The 11,087-nt window shown below is 45.7% G+C and overlaps 1 pseudogene; it reads left to right on the top strand.

The window, feature by feature from the left end:
- Window positions 1-11,087, top strand: part of LOC136488662 (uncharacterized) — a 44,364-nt pseudogene that overhangs the window by 15,490 nt on the left and 17,787 nt on the right.

The following is an 11,087-nucleotide window of genomic DNA, read 5'->3' as shown; positions in this document are numbered from 1 at the left end:
CTATCCCAACAATTTTAGTTACTATGATCACTAAGCATACAAGAGGCTAAGTCACTACTCACTAAGAGCTCTCAACAAGGCTACACTAAAGAGCTCCACTAGATGAAACAAAACTAGCAAGCAAACTCTCAAACTAGCTACACTAAAGAGCTTGCTACACAACTAGTTTGCAAAGAATGTAAGAGAGCGAGTAGGGTGATTATACCACTGTGTTGAGGAGTGAACCAATCATAATATGAATGCCTGTGAACACCGGGAGAATACCAATGGAGACAATGAGACAAGCAATTTTTTCCCGAGGTTCACGTGCTTGCTAGCACGTTAGTCCCCGTTGTGTCGACCAACACTTGGTGGTTTGGTGGCTCATTAGCACCACACCAAGCCTTCACTACTCACTGCAAGAACCTACCACAAGTGAGGTAACTCAATGACACGACCAATCTACTAGAGTTACCTTTGGGTGCTCCACCGGGGAAGGTACAAGACCCTTCACAATCATTGGAGATGGCCATGAACAATCATCAACTCATGCCAATGCTCCTCCGCTGCTCCAAGCCATCTAGGTGGTGGCAACCACCAAGAGTAACAAGAAATCGACAGCCAGAACGATCCCAAAGCGTCACTAGATGCAATCACTCAAGCAAATACACTTGAATCACTCTCAATCTCACTATGATGATGAATTAATGATGGAGATGAGTGGGAGATGTTTGCTTAGGCTCACAAGAATGTATCACTGATGAAGAATGTGCAAGAGAGTGAGCCCAAGGTGCCCCAAGTCTATTTATAGAGACCCCAAGCTCATAGAGTCGTTGGTGCCTCGGGGGGTCAACCAGCCCTAGCCAGAGTCCGGTCCGGGTGAGTCCAGTTACTCAGCCAACCAAGTAGGACGCGCCATGTCAACCCGTGATTCAAACTAGCCGTTGGTGCCTTTGATCCCATGCATGCATAGGTGACCGGACGCGCTGCTTCACCTGACCGGACCCAGCGCACCCAAAGTCCGATCAGTTCTAGAGAGCTCCCAGAGCACTTGAAAACGACCAGACCCAGTCCGGTCTTAGCAACCGGACCCATGCCCAAGTTCGATCCTCAGAGCTCAACTCTCGCGTGCCTCTTAGCGATGACCGAACTCGCAACGACCGAACCTCACCGTGACATTGTTCACCAGAGTTCGGTCGCATCGAAATCTATGTAGAGATTGTTTGTGACCCTCAGACCGAGTTCGGTCCACGCCACTGGACCTAGAGGCAGGGTTCGGTCCACCTCTGCTTGCCACGTCACCTCCTATTCGCTGTCGCACCGCAACCGGACTCTCGCACCTAAGTCTGGTCATTCCCCGCGCCTGGGTCCGAAGCCCTCGAGCAACTACAACCTACGGTTTGAGTCTGGACTGGACTCGCCCCCTCAGGGTCCAGTCCTGACCAACTCAGGGTCCGGTCCTTGTGCCTCACCTCATTTTCTTTTTCTATCTTCACAACCATTTCACCCTTGCTTTCAAGTTGCTAACCACAAAGTGTAGAACTTGTGTGCTGGTGTGTTAGCATTTTTCAAACATTTTTCAAGGGTCAATTGTTAGCACACTAGGTCCCTAATGCATATGCAAGAGTCATGTCACCTAGTGGTACTCGATAATCGCTTAGCCCAAGATTTTCCCTCTTTATAGTATGGCTATTGATCCTAAATATACTCACACCCTTTATGGTGTCTTGAGTGCCAAAACAAAAACCAATTTGATACATTTGGCTTGATCAACCTTGTTTTTATTTTTCTCTTTCTACTTTTCTAAGTTGGAGCACTAGATCTTCAAGTTTGGTCATCACCATCACCATGACCATCATATAGCTCCACTACTTGGCATAGGACCATCCTTTCTTGTATATACACTTAGCACAAGGATTAGTTCATAGGTTTCATCAATTATCCAAAACCAAACTAGGACTTTCAATAGTGTTGATAAAAATGCTTAAAAGCACATTGAATTGTGCTCCCTAGCATTCGTGTAGGCCTTATGGCCGTGGCCTCTCCATCAACTGCCAAGCCCTATGTCCTATGGCAGCGGGGGAATTGTGCATCTCATGAGACGACAGCTTGGGCGCACATCTCTAGGGTCACGACATCATGCATCTGAGGCCATGGGGAAAATCTCAGTAACCGTAAGTAGCGGGGGCAGCTACGATAGGACCAGGGCCATCTCTATAATTTTAAGGGCCATCAGAAACATGATCGCAAGGACCCATCTTATCTTACTATTACTAATTAGAGCCCTTAATGGAGGCACAACATTAACTCTCACCAGACGGACTAGAAAAAAGATAAATTCTAGAAATTCTCACAATAATCAGACTGGCATTTAATTTGGTAGACTCTAATCATCATCTTCGATAATAGCCGTTGGATCTATTGTAATTTTGTAAAAAAATTACCCACATCTGCCATTACAAAAATACATAAAGTAACCCCCTAATTTTACATATAAATTACCCACCTCTGCCATTATAAAAGATAATTCAAAATGACCCCTAAATTTATGTATAAATTACACACACTTGTCATTATGAAAAGTAATTCAAAATAACCCCTAAATTTATATCTAAATTACCCACTTTGCCATTGTGAAACATAGTTCGTAATAACCGCCTCACATTACATCTAAATTACCTCATGTCTCTCAAATCTATATGTAAATGCTAATATATGCTATTACAAAAAAATCAATATCAATAAAGTATGAGACATATATTTCTAAATTACAAACTTCCACAACTGTAAAATTAAATAACCATAATGCTATGTTTGACCATCTATACCAAGTAAACATATATACATTAGGATAATTATTTATTTTAATATGTTATAAGCTTGGAAAAATGTTTAATTAACAAACCACATAGCAATAACATATCACTGACAATTCACTTTAAATTATACAACTGTGAATGACCATCTATATCAAGTAAACATATATACAAATTAGGATAATTATTAATTTTAATAGCTTGTAAGTAAGGGAAATGTTTAATTAACAAACTACATAGCCATAACATAACACCGACAATTCACTTTAAATTATATTAATACTCCATGCGAAATGTTTCAACTTAATTAACATGCAAAAAATAATACTACTAGGACCTAAACTCTTTTTGATAAAAATAAATGTTGAATAAAAAATAAAAAACTAGAGTTTCTACTTAACATGTGGAAAAAATATACAACTTGATTAAAAGTTGAAAGCTAAACTATAATTCGTGAAATCATAGAAAGGGATGCAACAAGATTTTAAATATCTTAAGATTAGATTTCAACTAAATACATATGGCGCTAAAAATGATAAATACCAGAGATGCTAACTAGAAGTCCTTAATAGAGCTTCCACTTCAATCCTGGCGAGACACAATAGGAAAACAAAAATCCTAGAAATTCTCACAAAAAAATTAACACATCTGACCATCAATTCAGTATAATCTAATCACCATTGATAATAATAGGTATTGAATCTATTCTTTTTGTCTAAATAGTTAGCCACCTCTGCTATTGCGTGAAACAACATAAATTAACTCATGCTATATTTAAACTACCCACATATACCATTAAGAAACATGATCTAACACAGATCTCAATTTAAGGCTAATTGCCCACATACTCCTATTACAATAGATAATTTATATAACCCAATTTTTATCTTAATATTAAAAAATTAAATTTGCTCTCAAATCTACATATAAAATATAATTCCCCAATTAATTTTTTTAAATAATAACCATAGAGCATGTATATTTGTGCATTACCCACTTATATTAGTGTTACTATAACTAATTAAGTATACACGTTGTGTCGGCATACATGAGAAATAAATATATATGTTATGTTTCATAAAAAATGTTTTCTTAACAACTCATACACTAATGATACTAGCAAATTTTGTAAAACCATATTATTAATCATGACATAATTTATATAGGTTGTTGCTTTAGATACATTTATATATTTTAAATAAATATTTGAGATGTTTATATTGATAGTATAATTATAACTGAACATATAATTTCTTGATTGGAAAATTCAACCATATTCAGAATTGTGCGAGACTATAGTGGCTATATTTTTCTAGACCTTTTTAATTAACATTGCTTTAGGGTAAAAAATCAATCACTATAAGGCTTAAGATTTAAAATTATCTTGATGTTAGCACTGCTACCCCCCATCCAAGATCTCATTTCAAGCTCTAACACTTATCTTAAGCGATATGATGCAAGTTTCAAATGATTGTGTATGCTATTGTAGTATTTAGACCTAAAATCCTTATTTTAAAAAAAGTGCAAAATGAGAGTTAATATAACATACAATGAGCACAAGAGTTTCAACTTGAGGAAAAAATTTGTAGCAGTCAATAAAAATAAAATTTGAAAAAAATAGATTCATGACTCATAAAATATGTGATGCAACAAGGGCCACTAGAGTTAATGGTAAGGTTTCCAACGAGGTGCCGTACAAATGAAAAATATGAATATGGATGAAAAATATATAAGTCAGTCCCTTGCAATAAGTAATAGGTTGATGATAATTAGATATAGTCGGAGATGTATCTATTGTTTCTATTTTGTAGAAAATGAACTAAGAAATACATATCCATTTAATATAAGTAACTTTTCATTAGTGTCGGTGCAGAAAGTGACCAACACGTAAATATTTGTAGTTTTATTGTACGTTGTGATCGGAGGTGGCCTAACATTCAATGACATAGGGTTTATACTGGTTCAAGCAATGTGCCCTACGTTCAGTTTGAGTCAGTGGATGCCTTTATTCCTAAACCCTAGTGCTCGAAGTTTGTTGTCGAGCTACAAACAGAAGGGAGAAAGATGGGGGGTACAACAGGTCCGGTCGGACTCTGGTCTGAAGGGCCGAGAGTGACTGGAGCCCCTCTATGTGCTAAGTGTTCGAGCGTGTGCTCGGTATAACTTTAGAGTGTCTAAAGTTACAAAAGGGTGAATCAACGTATGTGAACTGATCGATCTGAATCAACTGAGTCTCTTTTGGGAGAGAGCGCATCCTCTTTTATAGATAAAGGGGATAGCCTTATAAATGAGAGGGAGAGAGTGCGTATGTTACTAAGTCTTGTTGCTCACGTCAACGGGTACAAGATGGTGGTAGACGCCCACAATACTGTTTAATGTCAGATGCACGTGGGAGGTTACGTCATCTTCTTCTGGTATAGCAGATGTCAGTGCCTGCCATACTGTTGATGCCTAGCATAGATTTGTTTTTATCCTTTTCTTGTTTTTATCCTAGCATAGATTTGTTTTTATCCTTTCTTTTTTGCACCTGCCCGTTTGTTCCATAGGCTACAACTTTTAAGAACCTAGGCATGGACCGTGGCGTTTGGCTGCTCGTAACCGTAGGTCGTGGCAGGGTGTGTTCGGTTGGGAGTAAGAACAAAGTCACGTAGGGTAATCAAAGGAATGGAATGCGCTTTTGTTTAGGGACAAAGTTTTTACCATATGATAGTAAAAAAGAGAGGTAGTATTTAGTATTGTACCCTCATGGAGCCCCTGAGCAACCTAGGCTGAAAGTGTTTAGTTTGGGGTGCTTTACAGGAGCAAGTGTTGAATAAAAGTGGTAAGACCAAATTTAGGGGAAAAATGACGTAGCTGTTCAATATTCCAAGTGTTGGTGAGAATGTTGCCATTGTCATCCTTCAGTCGGTAGGCACCTGGTCAGATCACTTTGGTCACCATATAGGGTCCTTCCCATGGTGGAGAGAGTTTGTGCTTCTCCTTCGTTGATTAGGTCCTCTGGAGCATGAGATCACCGACTTCAAGGATCCTCCCCCTGATCTTCCTTTCATGGTACCTACGAAGAGTTTGCTAGTAGCGAGCGGAGCAGATGACGGTTGTCTCGCGGGCCTCCTCGAGTAGGTCGACTGCGTCTTGCTGAGCCTCCACAGCTCGGTCGTGGTTGAAAGCCTTCACTCTTGGGGTGCCATGGTCGAGGTCAGAGGGCAGCACTGCTTTAGCTATGTAGGCCAGGAAGAAGGGTGTGAACCCTATGGATCGGTTCGGGGTCATTCTTAGGCTCCAGAGGATAGCCGGGACCTCTGTAACCTATCGCCCGGCGTACTTGTTGAGCCGGTCAAAGATGTGTGGCTTAAGTCCTTGGAGGACCGTGCCATTGGCACGCTCAACCTGACCATTAGTACATGGGTATCCGACCAAGGCCCAATCGATCCTGATGCCGCATCCATCACTAAAGTCCAGGAACTTCTTCCCGGTGAAGTTAGTCTCATGGTCGGTAATGATGTAGTTAGGAACGTTGAATCGGTAGATGATGTTGAGCAAGAATTTGACCGCCTCTTCCGAGCAGATGTTGGTGATGGGCTTAGCCTCTATCCACTTGGTGAACTTGTCGACCGCTACGAGCAGGTGAGTGAAGCCGCCCAGGCCCTGTTTGAGGGGTCCTACCATGTCAAGGCCCTAGACCATGAATGGCCAGGTGATGGGGTTGGTTTGAAGCTCCTGTGCCGGCAAATGAGTTTGCCGAGCATAAAATTGGCATCCCTTACACCTGTGGACGACATCCTCTGCATCTCATATTGCGGTGGGCCAGTAAAAACCTTGGTGAAAGGCTTTTCTGACCAGCAACCTTGGGGCCACATGATGTCCGTAGATCCCAGCATGGACCTCGAGGAGGAGCTGCTTTCCCTAGTTGGTAGGGATGCACTTCATGAGCACCCCCGATGGACTCCGTTTGTAGAGTTCATCACCGAGTGCAATGAAGGTTTTGGCGCATTGAGCGATCCATCGGGCTTTAGTTCTTTCGAGTGGGAGAAGCTCCTCAAGGAGGTAGGCAAGTAGTGGTGTTCGCTAGTCAGTTTGATCGAGTGACAATATGGCGACATCAGCGGGTGGTGTCATCATGGAGGCACTAGGGTCAGAGCCCCCGAGCGCCGGCTTGGCGTCGGGGTTAGAGCCCCTAGGCGTCGGCTTGGTGTCGGGGTGTGTTTAGATCAAACATTCCAGGATGCGGGTGGATGGCTCATGGAGATCATTGATGAAGATCCCGCTCAGAGACGGATCCCGCCTAGATGCCAATTTTGCGAGAAAATTGGCGGCATCGTTGTCCCTTTGGGGGACATGATGCAGCTCGATCCCTTGGAACTTGTCCTCGAGCTTGCGTACCTCCTGATAGTATGCTATCATGAGGGGGCTTTTGTAGGAGGACTCCTTCATGACATGGTCAATGACCAACTCTGAGTCGCCGTGGACATAGAGTCGCATAGCACTGAGCTCAATGGCGATGCGCAGCCCGTTGATGAGGGCCTCGTATTCTGTGGTATTGTTTGTGGTTGAGAAATGGAGGCGGATGGCGTAACAGAGCCTACTCCTATCTAGGGAGATTAGAACCACTCTAGCCCCCAAGCCAAGCGCCATTATGGACCCATCGAAGTATATTATCTAGTACTCGTGGGTGACCTCCGGGGTTGGTAGCTGCACCTCTGTCCATTCGGCGACAAAATGCACAAGAGCCTAAGATTTAATAGCAGTACAAGGGACATACCTGATGTCATGGCCCATAAGTTTGAGTGCCCATTTGGAGATCCATCCCATGGCATCATGGTTGTAGATGATGTCTCTGAGCAGGTATGAAGTGATGACCGTGACTTCATGGTCGGTGAAGTAGTGCAGGAGCTTCTAGGTCACCATTAGCATAGTGTATAGGAGTTTCTATACCTAGGGGTACCGGACCTTGGGGTCAGTGAGTACCTCCCCAATGAAGTATACTAGTCGTTGGACCTTAAGGTGGTGTCCTGGCTCCTCCCTTTCAACGACTAGGGTGGCGCCCACCACATGGTTGCTCGCTACGACGTAGAGGAGGAGGGGTTCTCCCCATTTGGCAGCAACAAGGATTAGGGCCGATGTCAGTGTTGCTTTGAGGCTCTCCAAAGCCTACTGAGCTTCCTCAGTCCAGATGAAGGTGTCCGTCTTTTTGAGGAGCTTGTAGAGTGGCATCCCCCATTCACCGAGCCAAAAGATGAATCGACTGAGGGCAGCCAGACAACCAGTGAGCCTTTGTATGCCTTTAACATTGCATATAGGGCCCATGTTGGAGATGGCCACGATCTTTTTGGGGTTGGCCTCGATGCCATGCTCGGACACAATGTATCCAAGTAGCTTCCCCTTCAGAACCCCAAAAACACATTTTTTAGGATTCGGCTTGATATTGAACCTTTAGAGGTTCATGAATGTCGTGGCCAAGTTTGCAATCAGGTCACAAGCTTGAGCCATTTTGACCACTATGTCATCAACATAGACGACGATTGTTGGTTTTGGCCACTCGGCTTGATCAGGCTGATCGAGCGGGTCAATTTGGTTGGTGAAGCATTGCTGCATGCACCTTTGGTAGGTGGCACCAGCGTTCTTTAGGCCAAAAGGCATGGTTGTGTAGTAGTATGAACCATATGGGGTAATTAACGAGGTTGTGAGCTGATCAGACTCTTTCATCATGATATGATGATAGCCCGAGTAGGCATCCAGAAAGGAGAGGATCTCACAACCCGAGGTGGAGTCGACTATCTGGTCTATGCGCGGCAAAGGAAAGTGATCCTTTGGACACGCTTTGTTGAGGCCAGTATAATCAATGCACATTCTCTATTTCTCGGTCTTATTTTTAACAAGAATAGGATTAGCTAGCCAGTCAGAGTGGAATACCTCTCTAATGAATCTAGCTGCCCAGAGTTTGGTGATCTCTTTGCCTATGGCCCTACGCCTCTCGTCGTCGAAGCGACGCAGGTGCTGCTTGGTGGGCTTTGAGCCCGGGATGAGGCACAGTGCGTGCTTGGTGACTTCCCATAGTATGCCTAGCATGTTAGAAGGCTACCATGCGAAGACATTGTGATTGGCGCGCAGGAAGTCGACGAGCTCACATTCCTATTTGGCCGGGAGCTGGGTCCTGATCCGCACCGTCTTGGTTGGGTCAGTGGGGTCGATCCCCACCGCCTTGGTTTCCTTGACTGGACAGAAGGCCATTGAAGAGGTTGGTTTGTTGTAGTCTAGGACTGCTGGGGTCGATGACTCCCCGAGCCGCGGGAGCTCGGATGAGTTGACCACCGCGGTGGCGAGCTCGAGATGCTCATGGTTGCATGTGAAGGTGTGCGAGAAGGTGCTGCTCACGGTGATGACGCCATTTGGTCCCGACATCCTTAGCTTGAGGTAGGCGTAGTTGGGGATTGCCATGAACTTGGCATAGCATGACCGCCCCAAAATGGCGTGGTAGGACCCCAGGAAGTCCACCACTTCGAAGGTGATGACCTCTGAGCGGAAGTTCGCTCTGTTGCCAAATGTGACGGGTAGGTCGATCTACCCAAGCGGGTATGCCTATGCTCCTGGGATCACCCCATGGAAGGGAGAGCCTACTGGGTGGAGTTCTGTCTGGGGGATGCGCATGGCATCGAGGGTGTCGACGTAGAGGATGTTGAGGCCGCTGCCTCTGTCCATCAGCACCTTAGTGAGGCACTTGCGGATGATGGGGTCGACGATGAGCGGGTAGCATCCCGATCTCACGACATGTGAGGGGTGGTCTCTCTAATCAAAGGTGATCGGAGATTCTGACCAGCTAAGGAAGGAGGGGATGGCTGTCTCAGTGGCTCATGCCTCCCTATAGCGTACCTTGTGTTGGCGCTTGTAGCAGATGGCTTCGGATCCGCCAAAGATCATGATGCATTCCTCAGGGTTAGGGAAGCTATCCTCGTCCTTGCCTGCCATACCCCCTTTTTTGGCTATCGCCTCTTTGCTGTCTCCTTCTTTTGGCCTGCCGGCCTATTGTAGGAAACATTTGATGAGCTCATAGTCCTTGTAGAGGTGTTTGACGGGGTAGGCGTGGTTGGTGCATGGGCTATCCATGAGCTTGTTGAAGTGGTCAGACAGGCCCTGCTGGGGCTGCTTGCCTGCGCGATCAGCTGCGGCGACCAACACGGTGTTGTCCGGTCGGCGCTGATCCTTTTTGTTCTTATTGCCCCTCTATGTGGAAGGGCCCTCATCTTGGTCTGCGCGCTTGGCCTTGCCTTTGTCCTGACCTCTGTTGAAGACCGCTTCAACTGCCTCCTCACCGAAGGCATGGTTAGTGGCGATGTCGAGCAGGTCGCGGGTGGTATAGAGCTTTAGGCAACCAAGCTTGTGGATCATGGACTCATAGGTCGTCCTAGAGAGGAATGCGTTGATGACGTCTACGTCGACGACATCAGGGAGGGAGTTGCATCGTTGGGAGAACCTATGTATGTAATCCCATAGGGACTCGCTGGGCTCCTGCTAGTAGCTCTTGAGGTCCTAGGAGTTACCATGGTGGACATACATCCCCTGTAAATTTCCAATGAAGACCCTCTTGAGGTCCGCCCAGTCACGGATGCTGTCATGTGGGAGGAATTCAAGCCACGCCTGGACATGTTCCCCCACATAGATGGGGAGATGGTGAATGATGAAAAGGTCATCATCCACCCTTTCGGCTCGGTAGGTGAGCTAGAAATCTTTGAGCCAAATACCAGGGTTCATCTCCCTGTTGTACTTGGCGATGTTGGTGGGCGGTCAGAAGCGCTGTGGGAACGGTGCTCTCTGGATACGCCAGCCAAAGGCCTGTGGTCCCAATCCCTCAGGGCTAGGACTCCGGTTGTTTGGTCGGTCGCCATGCCTGGGGCGCGTTTCACCGCTCCCCTTGATGGTCTGGCTGGGGCCCGTGTCGCTTGTCCTCACCACCGCTTGAAGAACATCATCATCATACCAGGCCTGATACCGGTTGCTGATGATGTTGCGAGCATCTTGGTTTTGGCCGTGCCATTCATGTGTTGGCGGTCGGTGTGGAGCATGCACTGGGTTAGACCACGGCGCAGCTGCGGCCTCCCGTGCCGTGCTTGGTGGCTATAGAGGTAAGCGGATGGAGCAATCTATCTGGTGCGTCCCCACTCCCCTAGTGTGGAGAGAGGGCATGAGTCGGAGTCGCGATGCAGAGCTTTCTGCTTGTTGTATGGCGGTGGCTTCCACCAGCGCCCAGAGGTTCTGTTAGACCGCCCGCTCCTGGGGGTCGATGGGCTCGAGAACGCC

This window comes from Miscanthus floridulus, chromosome 10 (assembly GCF_019320115.1).
Source record: "Miscanthus floridulus cultivar M001 chromosome 10, ASM1932011v1, whole genome shotgun sequence".
Classification (NCBI taxonomy): domain Eukaryota; kingdom Viridiplantae; phylum Streptophyta; class Magnoliopsida; order Poales; family Poaceae; genus Miscanthus; species Miscanthus floridulus.
The sequence above is the reverse complement of the archived record's forward strand: the minus strand, read 5'-3'. Positions and strand labels throughout refer to the sequence as shown.